Source organism: Lagenorhynchus albirostris, chromosome 16 (genome assembly GCF_949774975.1).
Source record: "Lagenorhynchus albirostris chromosome 16, mLagAlb1.1, whole genome shotgun sequence".
In the NCBI taxonomy this organism is placed as follows: Eukaryota; Metazoa; Chordata; class Mammalia; order Artiodactyla; family Delphinidae; genus Lagenorhynchus; species Lagenorhynchus albirostris.
The window spans coordinates 37,319,126-37,338,978 of record NC_083110.1 but is presented as its reverse complement, the minus strand read 5'-3'; the positions used below and the strand labels follow the sequence as shown (position 1 = coordinate 37,338,978).

The window sequence follows — 19,853 nt, the reverse complement described above, 5'->3', positions numbered from 1 at the left end:
TGTGGGGGAGGGGGCCCAACTTCATAGATCGAACTAAGAGAGATGGAAAAGATGACTTAGATTCAAAGTCACGTCATCTACTAAAATTACATACAGCTTGATTAAATAAAAAAGCATAGGAAAACTGGTGGAAAATATATTCTAGTTTTATCAGATATACAGAGGAGTAGTAACTTCCTCTGGCTGCCAGCAATAGACAGAGTATAACAAAGAAGAACTACAGTGTTGACAATATTGAAAAAGTTAAAACTTCTGTACAGTAGCAGTGACAAAATTAATGTAAAAATAGCAGTGGGGTTTCCGTGTACCTCCGGGACCATGGTCGCCGCCCTGCGGGGAGCCCCAGGACATCATGGGCTCCCAGTTTTTGGTTTTTTTGGGGGGCTCCCAGTTGTTTTTCAACCTTGAAGTCTTCCACAATCAAAGCAAAGAGAAGATTTGTGGATGTTGAATATCTAAGGAGCTGAAGAGAGAGAGATTGAAAGAGAGATTTGTCCAGGTTGGGTGAATAAGTCTGCTCCAGAGCAGGATGGCTCTGAAATTGATTTGCCAGGGATAGCATCAAAGAGATCCCAAGAGGATGAATACCAGGATCCTACATTTGAAGAAAAATATGTATGTGAGAGCATGAAGGAAAACCCTCCCAGAGAGGTTCCTGGACCATGCCTTTTCCAAGAAGGTTTTGGGGGAATAACTTTCATCCACAAAGAAGCACCTCCAGAAATGATTAGACAAGAATATAATTTTGAGAGAAGCCTGCTTTTGATCTCAAGTCTTATTACACATCTCAGGGTTTCTACAGAAGAGAGCTTACATCAGTGGGAGAAAAGTAGCGTACACACCAATGAGATTTCAGACCAAAGTAAATGTCCGACACTCTCTACACAGAAAAAATCTGGGAAATGTAGTGAATGTGGAAAAACTTTTAATCAGAACTCATCCTTTACCCAGCATCAGATAACTCATATGAGACCCTACATGTGAGGAATGTGGGAAAATTTTTAGTTGTAGTTCATTCCTTGTTCGACATCAAAGAATTCATACCGGAGTGAAACCATATGGATGTGAGCAGTGTGGGAAAACATTTCGATGTCAATCATTTCTTACTCAGCATCAGAGAATCCATACTGGAGAGAAACCGTATAAATGTGATGACTGTGGGAATTCCTTCCGCAATCATTCACATCTCACTGAACACCAGAGAATTCACACTGGAGAGAAACCTTATAAATGTAATAGATGTGGGAAGGTGTTCAGTCAGAACACACACCTCATTCATCATCAGAGAATTCACACTGGTGAGAAACCTCATTTATGCAACGAATAAAAGTGGCTCTTCTTTTTGTAAACACTCAAATCTTACACAACATCACAGAATTCAGGTATTATAGAACTTAAAATACACATACAAATGAGTACAAGAAAAACAAAAGAAATCTGAACAAGAGGGATGGATTTCATCAATGTCAATATCCTGGTTGTGATGTTGTACTAGTTTTGTAAGATGTTACCACTGCGGGCAAACTGAGTGAAGGGTACAGGGAATCATCTGTATTAGTTCATATAACTGTATGTGAATCTATAATTATCTCAAAATAAAAAAGTTTAATTTTGAAAAGTGGTCTTCCCAACTCTGCTTTAACCATGCCGTGGCTGTTCACATATTGGCAGGGCGGGTTCTACAGAAAGTTACAGATCCATCCACCACGAGTGCAGAGTGAGGGTGCTCAGCCTCGACTACCAACTGTCTGAATCAAACATGATTCTCCAACAGCCCATATACATAGTCAGTGCCATCACTGTGGTACTTGTAGTATTTAAAAAAAAATTATTAATATATAGTTGATTTACAATGTGTTAGTTTCATATGTTATACATATACATATGTATAACATTTTTAGATTCTTCTCCATTATAGGTTATTACAAAATATTGAGCCTTTCCCCAAATTCTGTATTAGGACACTCTATGTCTACAACTCGAAGGTAGAGACCGTTGCCTATTCTGGTCCTTTTGGATTTCTGTTTCTCAACCAGGCTTTCCTTCCCTGGAATTTTCAAATTTCCTTTTATCATTTTGAAATGGGAGGCCCAGTGTCTACCTGTGTTGTTGAGGATACAATCCTTTTCCTAAAGTACTTCTCAACGAGAAGTTGGGAGTCTTAACTACCCCTGTGGGCAGAGGCCACTCTTCATTGAAGAGCTTTGTCAGAGCCTGGTGGGTTTGAAGCTCTGTGCCAAGCACTCTGTGTTTAACCCCACCACAGGCTTGTGGGGTAGGTATTTGTGGTGGAGTGGGACCATGTGATTTGTTCTGACCAAAAATTTGTGAGCAGAAGTAATGCATACCATATCCATACTAACTGTAGACACATCCAGACATTTAATTGCAGGTGCTGAACCCTCTAGAGATCTCTATCCCCATCGGCCACAGTGATCACAGGGTGTGGGATGGGGAGTGCTCCATCAGTCTGCGGGTTGAAGTCAGGGATCACAGAGCAGAGCTTCCAGCTGACCCACATTGGATATGCACTGAGAGCATGAATCAAACCTTTACTGCTCTAAGTGACTAAGATTTGATGGTTCGTTTATTACAGCAGCATAACCTAGCTTATTCTGACTCATACATTCTTAGGGTCATTTTTATATATGAGGGAACTGAGACCCAGAGAAATTTAATATTTGTCTGAGGTCACAAGTAAATAGTGATGCTGAAATAAAACCCAGGTCATTTGGAATAAAGCCGCCCCTTGCCACTGAGCCTCTGAGTTGGGCAGAGGGGCTGCTGGCCTGGCCTGGCCAGCCTGATTTCTCAGAGGATTTCTCAGTGTGGATTGACACTGGTTCTTTTCATAAAAAAATAAAACCACAATTAAATCTCTTAATCACAACGCCTCCCTAAGAACTTGGCAAACCAAGGAGAATGTGTGGCTTTCAAGACTGTGTTAGAAAGACTTTGAGAAATAAGAAAACAAGTCAGAAATTCTTTATTCTTTTTTTTAACAGCAATTTAAAAAAATAAATTTTATTTATCTATCTGTCTATCTATTTATGGCTGCGTTGGGTCTTCGTTGCTGCACGTGGGCTTTCTCTAGTTGTGGCGAGTGGGGGCTACTCTTCGTTGCGGTGCACAGGCTTCTCATTGCGGTGGCTTGTTTTGTTGTGGAGCACGGGCTCTAGGTGCATGGGCTTCAGTAGCTGTGGCACACGGGCTCAGTAGTTGTAGCACACGGATTTAGTTGCTCAGCAGCATGTGGGATCTTCCCGGACCAGGGCTCGAACCCGTGTCCCCTGCATTGGCAGGTGGATTCTTAACCACTGTGCCACCAGGGAAGCTCCAGATATTCTTTATTCTGATTGGAAGATCCTCTGAACATTGCTTATTAATGTTCTCAGCTCACACCAAAGAAGTCTCTACTCTCACCACGCCTCTCCACATTGCAGCCAAAAACAGCATGCTAAGGGCCAAACATGTACTCCCTTGATTAATACCATTTGATGGCTAATCCTATAGGATAGCATTAAAATTTCTCAGCATAGTGTGCAAAACACTGCAGGATGTGGCTAGAACTTGGTTCTCCGATTGCAATCCCATCTCTGACCATCCCTCAAACTCTCTCTTCCTCATGCAGTCATATGGGGCTCCTAGAATATGCCACGCTTTCTCGTGCTCCTTCCTGTGCTGCTCTGTGCCCTACACGCCCATATAGGCCACTCTCCCTTCTTCATTCAGTTAACGCCTACTCATGTTTTAAGAGTAACCTCCCCTGGCAAGCCAGGAGCACTGGTGATCACCCATCCATAGCCTGTGAGGGATTAGAGGGTAAGGAGGCCAGGAATGGAAGATTCCTCTGAGTTGTTGGAATGCCATGGCATTTTCCCTTCCACACCTGTTTCCCAGCCCTGGGGAGGAGAGGGGAGAGGGAAGGCAGTGCTTCTTCTCCTTCGATACCTCTGCATGCATAACAGGAACTTCAGGAGAATAACTTATAAGGCTTGATATGTGTCTCCAGCAATTTGGGGGGACACAAGGGCTTGGTGTCTGACCCATGCCCAAGCAAGCGAAAGGTGAAAGGAGATGGCTGAAACAACATGATTGGTGGGAGAACGAAGAGGAAGAGGACTGCCCAGGACTGTAACTGCTGATACCCTTGGTAGGGGAAGGACGTGGAAGCCCTTCTTAGAACCAAGTGGATCTACAGGTGGGGCACCATCTGGAACTGCCCTAAAACAAGCAGAAGGGACATGGACCCAAACAAAGAGCGGCTCAGAGCTTCAGATCACAGAGGGTGGACCAGGGAGAATCACGGAAAGGCACCCTCCTGTGGCTGATGAATGACCCGAAGGTGGCCCTTCCTCCATTTGAGAAGCCCCTCATGAGGGCACAAAGCCAAGTCTGCATTTTGGCCTCCACTTACTCATTTGTCTGGCACCTTCATTCATGGTCCTGGAATGGGCCCATGGGAGGCAGGAACAAAAGGAGGGCATTGTAAACAACTGGCCAGTGGCAACATCACCCAGGCCATGGAGTTGCACTTGGAGATACCTCAAAAGGGAATTCTTAGGGAAACCATAAGATTTTCTCAGGCAAACAGCCAGCTCAAAATATCTGCTGAAGCCAGAGAGCCCTGTGTTGGATTCCAGCTGCAAAGATGTCAGACACTGAGTCTGGAGGGTAGGATGTGGGTGTGAAGTTGGGTGAGAAAGGAGAAACTGATGTGCCCATTTCCCATGCCTATTTCCAGTCCAAAGCAGTCCTGGCCTCGAGACAGAGAGAGCCTAAGAGTTAGATAAGAAGTCAGAGGGAGTCTTACACTGAAATGGGACTGTTCTGGTTGCTCAAAGTTATAGACCTGCCCAAGATTTTATATTCAAGAACCCAGGAGAAAAATGCATCTGGGCACTGAGTTTGAATGACACTGAAAAGAAACAAAGAAGTTGCCTTCTGTGTGAACCCTATTCTGTCCAGCTAATAAGATGCAGTAAGGTGGCGACATCTGAATTCTTGCCGTAAAGCACAGGGCTTGACACAGACCAAGAGGATTGAATACATGAGGACTAAAAGGCATGCATCCAGCTCCTCTCTTAGAACTTGGCAGTGTTTGCAGTTCACTTTCTGCTACATCATTATTTTACTATTAATAAGCAGAGCTGGAAGTAGAAGGCAGGGCATTTATAGGCAAGGGTTTGTAGCAGGCTCACCTGCCAACTTAACAACTCTCCCATCAAAGCCTAAGGATTCTCTCTCTTTGTGGTGTGTGCAGGCAGAGCGGTGGGCTGGTCGTTGCTCTGCAAACCGGTGAGCAGCCAACTAACGGATCAATCAACTGATATTTATTGGGCATTGCCCATGTGCCAGGCTCAGGAACTAGGCATCTGGGAATCCAGAATGAGGTAAGTGCATGTCCTTCTGCTTTCTCAATAAAATAGTGTTCAGCCTCTACTGGGATTTTTATTGGCCTTGTACTTTCCACAATTTATTTTTATAGAGTCTTTTATGTGAAGTGTCTCAAAGCTGAGCAGAGAGAAAGAAACACACAGACAAGGTCTCACAGCTTCTCCCAAGCCCACAGTCCTCATCGACTCACACTTGATGGAGCTCAGTGTGAAGAACACCATCCGAAAATAAACGGGCTGCAAAGCAGAGGCCAGTACCAGGATGGGGCCGTGGAAGGGTAGCGCTGCTGAAATGATTCTTCTTTTTTTTTGGTCAGAGTTTCTTGTTCTTAGTTATTTGCTCTTCCTTGGCCCCAAGCCAGGTTTAGAAAACTCTGAACTTGATCATGGGCCTTAGGGGCTGTTAAGAAATGACTTTGGGTACAAGATGTCCACTGGGGTCTGGGAGGCCCTCAAGGGACTCTCTGTGTCTGGAGACACACAGCTAGGGATGAGGGGCCATTTGGGCAGTAAATTCTTACACTTGAAAGGGGCAGATGGGTCTCAGCTCAGTGGAGAGCAGAGGTATGTCTGGCTCTCAGGGTCCATCCTGAGGGAGTCTGGGTGCTCAGACCAGGATCAGGAATGCAGACGGTGAGATTCCAGAATCTGCATCACCTCTGTGCTGGTCACTGCTGCTACCCCAGTTGAGCTTCCCCAGGGATCCGCAGTGAGCCTGGGACCAAGTAGGACATGAGAAGGTGGTGTCTGGGGGGCAGCAGGGAGGGGACAACCAAGCTACTCTTCAGTCAGGCTAGAAAGGGGACCTTTCAGTAGCAGATCAGGGACTTAAGTCCAGGCCTGCAAGACTCCTTGCACTGCTGGTAATAGCAAGTCATAGGGATTTGAAAAGGCCTCCAAAGAATGGCAGAAATTTTGATAAAGAACTAACCTTTATAATTCTTCGAATTTTTCACTGGTGAAAACAGAAGCAGCCTTTTGGGTTGGTGGCCACTGGGAATAGGATGTGGTTTAACAGTAAGTTGAGGAACATGATGAGACCTCGGGGTTCACTCCCACCAAGTATTCATTCAGTCTCCATTTAGCGATTTCCTGATGCCGTGGGTGAAAATTCTGCGTGTGTGTCCCCATGACAGCCATCTATGTAGGAACACAACAATAGAATATTCTGATTCATTCGTGCTGCTCAGATCTGTGAAATAGTGATGGCATGCAAAGTTCTGACCTTAGACGCTACGAGAAACAACAGGCCTCCCCTTAAAGGGGGCCCATCTTTAAGGAGGAACTCTACCTTGGGATGGGAGGGAGCCTTGGCTGCTGAGGAAAGGCAGGGCCTCTGGTGGAGAAAAGGCATCTGCTGTCAGTGACTCATGGAGCAGGAAGTTGACCTCTCCACGCCTGGACAGAGGGTGACTGTTTTGGCTCAGTCCCAGCTCAGCTCAAGGATATGGCTCTCCTGGACCAGGCTGTGGGCTAAGTGAGGCAGGTCTCATCATGCCTTTAAGGGAATTGGATCCACTGGAGTGGCTCTGGTCAGGACCAAATGGAGAGAGGTCCGCTTGTTAAGATAAAAAGATTCTGGCTTCCTGTATTGAGGCAATGTCTACACGCTGAATTCCCCTTACAATGACCACCCTAGATGATACTGTCTCATCCGACCTAGCAGCTATAACTGACCTCACGTTCTGCCACAGTCTAGTGACTCCTTCTGCAATCGTCTATCCTGTCCAAAGTGCCCAAACACTACCTGCCCCTTTCTGACATTGCAAACCAGTCCTCTACCCGGCCCCTCTCCAACTCAGTAGGGAGTTGAGGGGGCAGGTGTGAACCAGGCCATCACCCCTAGAGAACACAGTCCTCAGTGGTTCAGGATGTGGGCATGGCTCAGAGAGTTGCTGGCATTATAAGCCTGGCTTGGGACCAGGCACGGACAGGGACAGGGAGGTGTACCAGGGACCACAAGGCATCCACCACCGGGTCCACGGTAACTGCTGCAGTGCTTCGGAAGGCCAGCAGGGGAAGGCACTGCCGACTCCAGCCTGCTTGCAGAGGGCGCCGGCGCAGGGTGCGGCTCCAGTGCGCAGGCTCATGGAAGCCTCCAGGATTGGACGGCACCGATCTCGCAGGGCCAGCGGACTCCCGCGCGAACCCAACTGGCAAGGGGGCTGGGAGCAGGTGTGTCGGTTGGGGCCAAGCTGAGCTGGGCGGGGCGGGGCAGGGCGGGGCAGGTCCAGGTGAGGAAACGTGGCAGGGCCCCGGCGGGACGCGGGGGAGGTTAGAGGGGGCTGCTGCGGTGGGGCGTGAGAGAGCAGGCTTGGGCCCACCCAATGGCCTTGAGAGGAAGATGCCTTGATGCCCACTGAAGGAGTGGACTGTGGCACCAGCCACCATAGGGAGGCCTCCTGGGCTGGCTTCGGGCAGGCCCTGGGCAAAGTGAGGCCCGCTGAAGCCTTGCAGGGAGACAGCCTGGGCAGTGTGATGCCCAGCAGTGCTGTGACATGTGTCATGGGTCCTGTGTGTCACAGGTTTGGGACAGGAAACACTGGCTCTGCCGTAAAGAAAGGCCTTGAACTCTCGCTGAGGAGCATGGAACCGCTGTGATTGGTAAGAAGCCATAATCAGGTACTAAGACACAGTCTCTGCTGCCTGGGCTGGGGAGGTTTGGAGGCCAAGAGCTCCGTTCTCACTCAAGGACCAGTGAGGGCTGAAGGGCCTAGAGAGAAACAGAGCAGTAATTCATGATTAGTTCCACAGCTATTTTTGAACACCTCCTATGTGCTAGGACTGTTCTAGATGGGCAGGGTCCCTGCCTTCATGGAATTATATTCCAGGTGGGAGAGAGCCTTTCAAGGCTGAGTCCTGGGTTTTTGCCTTGCCTACTTTTGCCTTGCTCTTTAATGAGATGGGGAAAACTGTAGGTGAAAGGTAGGTTTCATTTTTGGAACGGTTGGAATCAAAAATTGTTTTGGATATATTATGTTGAGATGCCTAGAACGTTTTCTCCCAACATGCAGCGTATGAACAATATGCTTGGAAAGAATTTTACCCTAAACTCCATACACCCACCACCTAGACCCTACCATTAATATTTAGCTACACTTGTTTTTTCACATGCCTGTTCATCTCACCATCCCTCTCTCCATCTGTTAATCACCTGGTAGTTTTTTTTTTTATTATTGTGGTAAAATACACGTAACGTAAATTACCTAGTAGATTTTTAAGTTAAGATGTCAAATAGACCATTGGAAATTTGAGTCTGAAGTCCTAGGGGATGTTAGGGCTAGAATTGGTCTTTGGAATCATCACCACCTAGGTGGTATTTAAACTAAAGGACTAGGTGAAACCACCTAGGTTGAGAGTGTACATAGAGAAGAAGAAGGAAGCCAAAAAAGAGGGAGGTGGTGGCCAACCATGGTGAGTGCTACTGTGCAAGATAGTTTGGCAATTAGGAGGATTTTAATCATTTTAACAAGAACAACTTTAGTGGAGTAGAGGGACCTTAAGGTCAAGTGGAATTTTGTTTTTAAGATGGAGGAAACTAGAATATGTTTATATGCCAGTGGGATTGAACTCATAGAAAGGGAGAAATGATGCAGATAAGGGGAACACTGCAGGGGAGGTATGTGAACACCTGAGAGGGGAGAAGACTCCAGAGTAGGTGAGCAGTTGGCTTTGAAATGAACAGGAACACATATTCCATTGTATCTAGAGGGAAAGCCGAGACAAATGCAGGTGCGGACAGGTGGTAAGAGGCATCATCTGTCTGTGAAGGCAGTCACTGGCTGAGAGCAAGGGCAGCAGGGGAAAGGAGAAGAGGTGCTAGGAGACACACGTGACATAGTCCTTCTGGAGAACAGGGAAGTAAACTAAGTACAGAAATGGAATTGGATTGCTAGGCAGTGCTGAGTGCCCGTTTGAGATGTGTAGTCATGAAATTAGAGTGGGATCAACCTAGTGGGGTTGTGTGGCTTCCCATGGGTGGGAAGGGTGTTGTGAAGTTTAGGTGCGGTAATACATGGAAAACATTTAATACAGTGGCAAGCACATGAACGTGGAATAGCTCTCCATTTATTTAGATCTTTGCTTTCTTTCATTGGTTTTGTAGAGTTCCTCATATAGACCCTGTACATGTTTTGTTATATTTATATGTATATATTTTATTGGGGGGAGCTAATATAATGTTATGTATTTACAAATTCAGTTGTATACCATTGCTGGTATACAGGAAAGGAATTGACATTTGTATACTAACTTTGTGTCTTGCAGCCTTGCTATAATTGCTTATTAGTTCTTGGAGTTCTTTGTTGTTATTATTGATTCTTTGGGATTTTCTTCATAGACAGTCATGTCATCTGAGAAGAAAGACAGTTTTATTGCTTCTGTCCCAGTCTGTATATTTTTTATTTCCTTGTCTTGTCTAATTGCATTAGCTAGGACTTCTAATATGAACTTGAATAGGAGTGGTGAGAGAGGACATTCTTGCCTTGTTTACCATCTTAGAGGAAAGCATCTAGCTTCTCACCATTTAGTTACCTGTAAATTATTTGGTAGATGTTCTTTATCAAGTTGAGGGAGTTCACCTCCTCTAGTCCTAGTTTTCTGAGAGGTTTTTATCATGAATGGAGTTTGGATTTTGTCAAATGTTTTTTCCGCATATATTGATATCATAATATGATTTTTCTTCTTTAGCCTGTTTTGTCGCATTATGTTAATTGACTTTCAAATGTTGAACCAAACTTGCATACCTGGCATAAGTTCCACTGGTCATGGTGTATAATGCTCTTTATACATTGTTGGATTCAATTTGCTAATATTTTGTTGAGGATTTATGTATCTATGTTTATGAATGCTGTAGGTCTGTAGTTTTTATTTCTTCTAATATCTTTATTTGGTTTTGGTGTTAGGGCAGTGCTGGCTTCATAGATGAGTTTGGAAGTATTCCCAATGGCCCTATTTTATGGAAGAGATTTGAGATAATTTGTATAGTTTTTCTTCCTTAAATTTTTGGTAGAATTCACTGGTGAAACCTTCTGGGTCTGGAATATTAGAAGATTATTAGTTATTGATTCAAGTTCTTTAATAGACATAGGTCTTTTCAGGTGATTTACTTTTCCTTTTGTGAGTATTGGTAGTTTCTGTTTTATAAGGAGTTGGTCTCTTTAAGTTATCAAATTTATCTTTACAAAGAACCAGCTTTTGGTTCATTTATTTTCTCTATTGATTTTCTGTTATCATTTTCATTTATTTCTGCTCTGATTTTATTAGTTCGTTTCTTTGCTTGCTTTAGGCTTACATTGTTCTTTCTCTAATTTCCTAAGGTTGACATTTAGTTGTTGATTTTACATCTTTCTTTTTTTTCTAATATATGCATTCAGTCCTATACATTTCTTTCTAAACACTGCTTTTGCTGCATCTCTCAAAGTTTGATAAGTTGTATTTTCATTTAGTTCAAAATATTTTTCAGTTTCTCTTGAGACTTCTTTGACCTTTGTGTTAATCACATAATGTTTAATCTTCAGCTGTCTTTCTGTTATTTATTTCTAGCTTAATTTCCCTGTGGTCTGAGGGCATACTTTGTATGATTTGTACTCTTTTAAATTTGTCAAAGTGTGTTTTATGGCCCCAAATGTGGCCTTTCTTGGTGAATGCTCCATATAAGCTTGAGAGGAGCATGTATTCTGTTGTTAAATGAAATATTCTATAAATGTCAATTAGATACACTTGCTTGCTGGTATTGATCATTTCAACTATGTCCTTGCTGATTTTCTGCCTGCTGGATCTGTCAACCTGATAAAAGGGTGCTGAAATCTACAACTGTAGCAGTAGATTTGTTCATTTCTTTTTGTAGTTCTATCACTCTTGCCACACATATTTTGACACTCTGTTGTTAGATGCATACATATTAAGAATTGTTATGTCCTCTTGGAGAATGGAGTACTTATCATTATGTAGTGTGCCACTGTTTGTCACGATATTGTAATTTTCCTTGTCCTGAAGTCTGCTTTGCCTGAAATTAATATAGCCTCTCTAGCTTTATTTTGATTAGCGTTAGCATGCTGTATCTTTTTCCTTCCCTTTTAATCTGTCTCTCTCTTTGTATTTCAAGTGAGATTCTTGTGGACAGCTTATATTTGGGTCTTTTTTATCTACTCTGATATGCGAATGTATTTAGACTATTCACATTTAAAGTGATGTTAGCATAGTTGGGTTAATGTCTACGTATTTGTAACTTTTCAACTTGTTGTACTTATTGTTTCATTATCTTCCCCCATTTTTCTGCCTTCTCTGATTTTAAGTGATCATTTTATGATCACTTAAATCATTTTATTTCCTTTTAATTAAAAAATTACTCGTTTTTTAATGGTTGCTCCAGTGTTTGAAGTATACATTTACAATTAATATAAATCTATTGTCCAATAACACTATGTTATTTCACAGGTACTGCAGTTACCTTGTAACACAGTAGTCCCAATTTTCTCCTGTTGTTCTTTACAACATTGCTGTCATTATTTTCAGTTATCCATATGCTATAATCACCCAATACATTGTAGCTTTTATTACCTTGAAAAGTTATTTGTTATATCAATTAACAATAAGAAAGATGAAGGAGGGCTTCCCTGGTGGCGCAGTGGTTGACAGTCCGCCTGCCAATGCAGGGGACATGGGTTCGTGCCCCGGTCCGGGAAGATCCCACATGCTGCAGAACGGCTGGGCCCGTGATCCATGGCCGCTGAGCCTGTGCGTCCGGAGCCTGTGCTCCGCAACGGGAGAGGCCACAACAGTGAGAGGCCCGTGTACCACAAAAAAAAAAAAAAAAAAGATGAAGGATTCTATTTCACCTTCATTTATTCCTTTTGTCTTGCTCTTCATTTATGTAGATCTTAGTTTCCGGCCTGTAGCATTTTTCTTTGTGCTGAAAAACAAACAAACAAACAACCCCCCCCCCCAAAAAAAAACCAAACAAACTTCTTTTAACATCTCCTGCAAGGCAGGTCTACTAGTGACAAATTCCCTCAGTTTTTGTTTGTCTGAGAAGGCGTTTATTCCTCCTTCACTTTGGAAGGATGATTTTATGGGATACAGAATTCTAAGTTGGTGGGTTTTTCTTTTAACTTTGAAAATACTCCACTCTATAGTCTTCTGTTGATCAGACTCACTGATTCTTTCCTCAGCCATGTCCAGTCTACTGATGAGTCCATCAAAAGCATTCTTCATTTATGTTACAGTGCTTTTAGTTTCTAGCATTTTTTTATTCTTTCTTAGAGTTTCCATCTCTTTGTGTACCTTACCCATCTGTTCTTGCACATTGTCTACAGTTTCCATTAGAACTCTTAGTTACTTTAAATCTCTGTATGATAATTTCAATATGTGTGCCATATCTGAGTCTGGTTCTCATGCTTGCTTTTTCTCTTCAGATGTTGTTGTTGTTTTCCTTTTAGAGTGCTTTATTATTTTTGTTGAAAGTCAGACATGCTGTGTTGAGTAATAAGAACTAAGATATTTAGGCTTTCAGAGTGAGGTTTTATGTTAATCTGGCTAGAGGCTGGGCTCTGTTTATGTTTCCTATAACTGTAGGTGCCAGAGGCTGCAGTTTACTCTAGTTTACTTGTTTTTTTTTCTCCCTCTTCTACTGTCTTTGGTTTTCCCCAAGATTCCTTCTTAAATAGAATTTATGACTTGCGACTTTTTCACTTATAGTCCACTGCTAACTCACCGAAGCCCAATTGATATGGTAGGGTATCGAGGACGAGAAGCATTGTATAACCTGACGATTAAATCTCAGTTTTTGTAGTGGGCCTGAGTCCTTGGGATGTGACATTTAGAAGTGTTTTCTTATTCTTTTTTTCTCCTCTTACATGAAACAGGATGGCTAGAGGGGACTAGAGCTGACCAATTGCCCTTCCTCCAGGTCAGATAAGGCTCTAATCAAGTACCTTTCTTGGGAGGGCAGGGCGTTTTTATGAAGAGTGCTCTACGTGCATTTCAAAATGTTTACTTTTCCCCTCCCTTTATCTGAAATACAAGGGTATTTTTCTCCACTCTTCCCCATGAAAACCTGGTGCAGTATGGCGACGATGCCTCATGGACTGGGTATGGTCATAAGGGGATGGTAAGGAACAGTGAAAGACAGGGAGAACATGAACAGATGAAGTAGTGGTGGTAGAAAGGTTGCACCCTTTATAACTTCAGTGACTCAGAAAGAACACAGAATGCAGTGACTTCCTACAAATAGCATGGTAAGGACCCATGAGGGGTGATAGTTCTCTCTCACTTCTATGATTGATGGGTAACAATTATTTTTAAATGTTTAAACTTTCATTAATAACTTGATTTTTAAATAATTTTTACATAATTATCTCTGTTTTATTTTACTCTTATTGAAGTAGATTGTTTATCTTTTATGACTTTTTAAATATCAGCTTTATTGAGGTATAAGTATGTACAAATATCTTTATCTCATGAATAAAGATAATTTCATTTGTTCCTTCCCAGTTGGAATACCTTTATTTCTTATTCTTGCCTGATTGCACTGACCAGAACTGCCACTGGCTCTTGAGGTGGCACTTCAGCACTTCATTCCTCCCTGCTTCTCCCCGCTCCCAACGCTCACACACTCATATTGCAGAGAATGAGCAATAAACCACTGAGCAAAAATGAAATTTCCTAGTGGTAGTATGAATATTGCTTATCTTTATACTCAGAAAAAGCAACAACATTATTCCTTAAAAAAAAACAACTAAACTGAAAATAATTGTTAAAAGGTATAAAACATGTTAAATAATTAATAATAGTCCAAGAAGCTTATACTAGCAGTTTGGTCACAGGAAATATAGACTTTACAGGAAGGAACTATTATCCCTGAGGTGACTTCAGGAAGGGGAGCAAGATTACTCAATATTGAGCGTTTGGGGTTTCTTTCATTCTCTTCTCTCCAGGCCAGTATAGGTCTCCGAGAGTGGGTCGAGATAGAACTTTTAAAAGAATTGGGATCAGTTACGTTCCTGGGAGGTGGGCGTCTGGGGCCTCCGTGTGGCAGTTCAGAGGTGAGAGGAGATGACTTCTGGTTTACAGAGAGAAGAAAAATTACCAAAGCACTTTGGCTCTTTCTGCGGTCCGTCCGGGAGCATACAGTGTCCTTGACCCACACATGGTGATGGTGGCTTGCTATCCAGGAAATGGAGCAGGTTATGTGCGACATGTGGACAACCCCAACGGCGACGGCTGCTGCATCCCCCGCATCTACTTTCTGAACAAGAACTGGGATGCCCAGCTACATGGTGGGGTCCTGCAGATATTTCCAGAAGAGAAATCGTTCATAGCGTACATGGAGCCCATTTTCGACAGACTGTTGTTCTTCGGGTCAGACCGCAGGAACCCACGTGAAGTCCAGCCTTCCTATGCAATCAGATACACCATATGACTGTTTGGTACTTTGATGCTGAAGCAAGGGCAGAAGCCAAAAAGAAATTCAGGAATTTAACTAGGAAAACTGAACCTGCCCTCACTGAGGACTGACCCTGATCTGAAATCCGCTGGCCTCATTCATTTTAGTAACAGTTCCTGAATTCACTTTAAGAGTTGAGATCCAAAGAAGGCCTCTTCTTTAGTGACTCGGTGATGAGAACCCCCCTGCTGCTTGCATCATTCACATCCCTGTCTTGCGTACAGTACTGTGTGTTTTCTTGCCAAGACTGCATCTACCTTCAGACACTTTCTTTACCAGATGAACTCATTTGCTAACTCCAGAAATACCTGCAGACAGCCTAGCTGGCCAGCGGTTTAATTGTCAGATTTGGTAATCCTGGGTATCAAAGCAAGAACCTGGAAGCACGGGCGAGGGACTGAATCTTACTTGCACTTTATGTACACTTCCTGATTTGAAAGGAGGAAGTTTGCAAAGAAGTTAGACGGGTGACAGATGCCACAGAGAGGCATCACTGAAGCCTTAACATCGGGAAACAGAAATCTGTGTCATATGAACAATTTCCAGATGTTCTTAATCCAGGGCTGTTGGGATTTCTGGAGGATTATCTCAACCTAATGACGTGACGTTATTACCTCTAGAAAGGGCTGCTGTCATAGTCATCAATTTCTAAGTATCCTATGGGGGGACACTCCTTTTTCCTGGTCCTGCAAACTGGACTTTCTGCCTCTGCCCCATTTTGCTGAAAATATGACTTTCTCATCAAAGATGACAACACCATTTATTTTCTATTTTCACTTCTGACTTAGAGAACCTAATTCATTAATTGTTCTGGTTGCTTTGTTGAAATGAAATTTGAATTTAAATCAAAGGAGAAAAAAATCTTCCTGGTAGTTTAGAGCCCACAACCTCTGATAATGGTGTCAAAAGACCTGGGTCTACGGATATACAATAAACGTGTGCATCTTGAACAATTTGAGATTGGAGATGGAGTCGGAAATGTGGGCATTCCTATTTTTCAGTTTTTCTTTCTCATGAACTCACCCTTCTTTAACAAAATTAGAAAATCACGAAAACTAGGGAGCTATATTTTAAAAAGGAAATAGAAATAAAACAAAAAATCCTGAAAAGCTGCTTGAGTTCTTCTACATTTTCTGACCCTAGTAACCTCTTTTGAACAGATTTGACTCTTCAGATCCACTGTGGTTGGCAATGTGGCCAGAATCATGGAATTTGCCAGAACTGTGGGAAGCTCTGCTCCTACAGTAAGCACAGATTCCACTGCCTCAAGAACTCTGTATTGAGCTCCTGTTTTTATGCAAGTTACTTTTCTTAGTTTTCAATTCCATTTTCATATTTTTTAAATCCCTGTAATTTCTTGCTTGAAAATCCTATGAACATTAAGGGGCCAGAAATATTTTCTTTGGTCACTGACACATACATAGACTTCCAAGAAAGCAGCATATTTTTGTGAGTGTGTCTGGTTTTGGAAAATTTCCAGATAAGACTTGTCTTCATTCTAATGACTGCTCTATTTTTTTTCTGTAGTACTCATCATCTCCTAACTTACTATGTAATTTACTTATTTGTTATGTTCATTGTCTGGTATCCTTTCTCTAGAGTGTAAGCACAATGAAGACAGGGATTTTTGTATGTTTTTAATCAATGGAATGTATTCCCAGCACCTAAAATAGTGCCTGGCACATAGTAAGGACTCAGTAAATACCTGTTGAATAAACTCACTCTCCTGCCATTAAAAAAAAAAAAAAAAAAAAAAGAATTGGAAGTAGGCTCAACCTAGGAGGTCAGAATTGCCAGGGCAAGGTGCATCTTGCATCTAACAAAGTCGATATGAAGAAATGATCTTTGCTAGCATGTGCTTTAGTTTTGAGAGAGTTTAAGATAAATTGAAAATAGTACCCCAGCTGAGAATTTGAGAATACGTATAGTATTCATTGGCTCTTCTATGTCCTGAAGAAAAATGTCCTGCTTTTGTTGGCTGGGCAAACTAAATACATGTGTTTTCCTCCTCTTATGATCACGTGAGACCACTTGGTGTCATGTTGGAACTTTTCTCCTCTATCTTTAGTGCTGTGTCCAAAACCAAGTAATTTCTTTTAGGCTTCCCTCTTCTCAGGGTTAATTCCCTGATGTTCTACACTATAGCACCTTCTCCAGGAGTTGGAGGGAAATCTTTATTTTAGGGGTCTGACTTCTGTGGTTTTTTTTTTTTTTTTTTTTTTGCGGTACGCGGGCCTCTCACTGTTGTGGCCTCTCCCGTTGCGGAGCACAGGCTCCGGACACACAGGCTCAGCGGCCATGGCTCATGGGCCCAGCTGCTCTGCGGCATGTGGGATCTTCCCGGACCGGGGCACAAACCCGTGTCCCCTGCATCGGCAGGCAGACTCTCAGCCACTGCGCCACCAGGGAAGCCCACTTCTGTGTTCTTGAAATGGTTATGCAGATTGCCTGGTGATGCATACACATTTTTTACAGAATTAACTAATTAGTTAATCCATCAAACACTTCTTGAGTGTGTAAAATATCTAGTCACTGAAGATAAAAAAATAAAAAAGTTACAGTTCCTGCCCTCAAATGCTCATGGTCCAACCTGGGGAGATGTGTCCAAGAAATCATTATAAGCAGAAATATAGTAGAAGCACAGAATGGGCTTACTTAGCCAAAACATGGAGGGAAGTGGGGAATACAGTAGAAGCTTTCAACTATATTTCCTGAAAAGTTTTCTTTTGCTTTATAAGAAAATGAAGATTCTGTTTTTATTGTATAATTTACTTTTGTAGACTTTATTGACTGCCTAGGCATCAGTACACATTTGTTGGTGGTGAATTCTATAGTCTTACACTATTACTGATTTACTACAGTGGTTGTAACTCAAAAACTGAAATAAATGTTAATTAGCTTAATACTGATATTATTTTGTTTATTTCTTCTATGATATACTATGTCAAATATAAGAGAAGAGAAATTCATCCAGTTTGGTTCTTGTGTTTCTATAGGGTTATCTGAAACTCACTGCACTAACAGACACCAGAAATGGGCATGTGTTTCTGATCAAAGCTGATTGTTCTGGAAGTACTGCTGACTCTTATGGAAGATTTGAAATTGGTGACTGTTGGTATAGATTGATATGGATTTCAGTCTACTCATCTCTGTGCAAGAGAGATCTTACTAATTTGTGTGTGTGTTGTGGGTATGTGCATTTATATAAAGAGGATAAGATGTTTGGTTGCCATTCACGTGTTTATTTGGTGGAATGCAGTGGATAGCATATTTAAACACTGGTATTTAAATAGTAAGAGTATCTCCAATTATCAAGGAGCATCTTAAAATTATCTCACATTTCTGAAGGAAATTCATTTTAACTGTCTTTAATAAAGATTGTATCATTTAATGGGCAGAAGACCTAAATAGACATTTCTCCAAAGAAGACATACAGATGGCCAATAGGCACATGAAGAGATGCTCAACATCACTAATTATTAGAGAAATGCAAATCAAACCACATTGAGGTATCACCACAGGCCGGTCAGAACGGCCATCATTTAAAAGTCTGTGAATAACAAATGCTGGAGAGGGTGTGGAGAAAAGGGAACCCTCCTACACTGTTGGTGGAAACATAAATTGGTGCAGCCACTATGGAAAACAGTACAGAGGTTGCTTAAAAAACTAAAAATAGAATTGCCATATGATCCAACATTCCCACTCCTGGCCATATATCTGGAGAAAACTCTAATTTGAAAAGATACATGCACCCCAGTGTTCATTGCAGCATTATTTACAATAGCCAAGACACAGAAGCAACCTAAATGTCCATTGACAGACGAATGGATAAAGAAGATGTGGTATATATAAATAATGGAATACTACTCAGCCATAAAAAAGAATGATGTAATACCATTTGCAGCAACATGCATGGACCTAGACATTATCACACTACGTGAAGTAAGTCAGACAGGGAAAGAGAAATATCATATGATATCCCTTATATGTGGAATCTAAAATATGATACAAATGAACTTATTTACAAAACAGAAACAGACTCGCAGACATAGAAAACAAATTTATGGTTACCAAAGGGGAAAGGGGGTGGGAGAGGGATAAATTAGGAGTTTGGGATTAGCAGATACAAACTACTATATATAAAATAGATAAACAACAAGGTCCTACTGTATAGCACAGGAACTATATTCAATATCCTGTAATAAACTGTAATGGAAAAGAATGTGTGTGTGTGTGTGTGTGTGTGTGTGTGTGTTTGTGTGTGTGTATGTATATATAATTGAACCACTTTGCTGTATACTGGAAACTAACACAACATTGTAAATCAACTATACTTTAATAAAAAATTTTTTTAAAAGATTATATCATTTAAAATATTTTCAATCATGTATTTGGGAGGTAGAAGCTTGGACATCATTCTTGGTGGTTTTTATTTAACAATGAAGTCTTTGACTTTTCAGTGTTATTTCCAAAATAGCTAGCTATTTTACGTTTGGTAGTGTATATATGTCCCTGCCACTCTCTCACTTTGTCCCAGCTTACCCTTCCCTCTCCCTGTGTCCTCAAGTCCATTCTCTAGTAGGTCTGCATCTTTATTCCTGATTTGCCCCTAGGTTCTTCATGACCTTTTTTTTTTTTTAGATTCCATATATATGTGTTAGCCATTGTATATATGTGCCATATCTTCTTTATCCATTCATCTATCGATGGACACTTAGGTTGCTTCCATGTCCTGGCTATTGTAAATAGAGCTGCAATGAATGTTGTGGTACATGACTCTTTTTTTGTTTAGTTTGTAGGTTTTATATATTATAGCTAATCTTATCTTTAGTATGTAAGTCAAAGATATTCTGCTAGGCTCTAGATTGTCTTCTTTTTTTGTATTTTTATTGAAATGTTTCTTCTGACTTTGTTTTCAGTTAACTAATATTCTGTTTAGCTGTATGCAGTCTGCTGTTAAATTCACCACTGATGTCTTAGTTTCAGTATTAGTCTTTCTATTGTGTTCCTTT

General features: G+C 41.8%; 1 pseudogene; it reads left to right on the top strand.

Annotated features, from left to right (window-relative positions):
* Positions 1-444: 444 nt before the first annotated feature.
* On the top strand, positions 445-1,535 carry LOC132507313 (zinc finger protein 502-like; annotated as a pseudogene).
* The last annotated feature ends 18,318 nt before the right edge of the window (positions 1,536-19,853 follow it).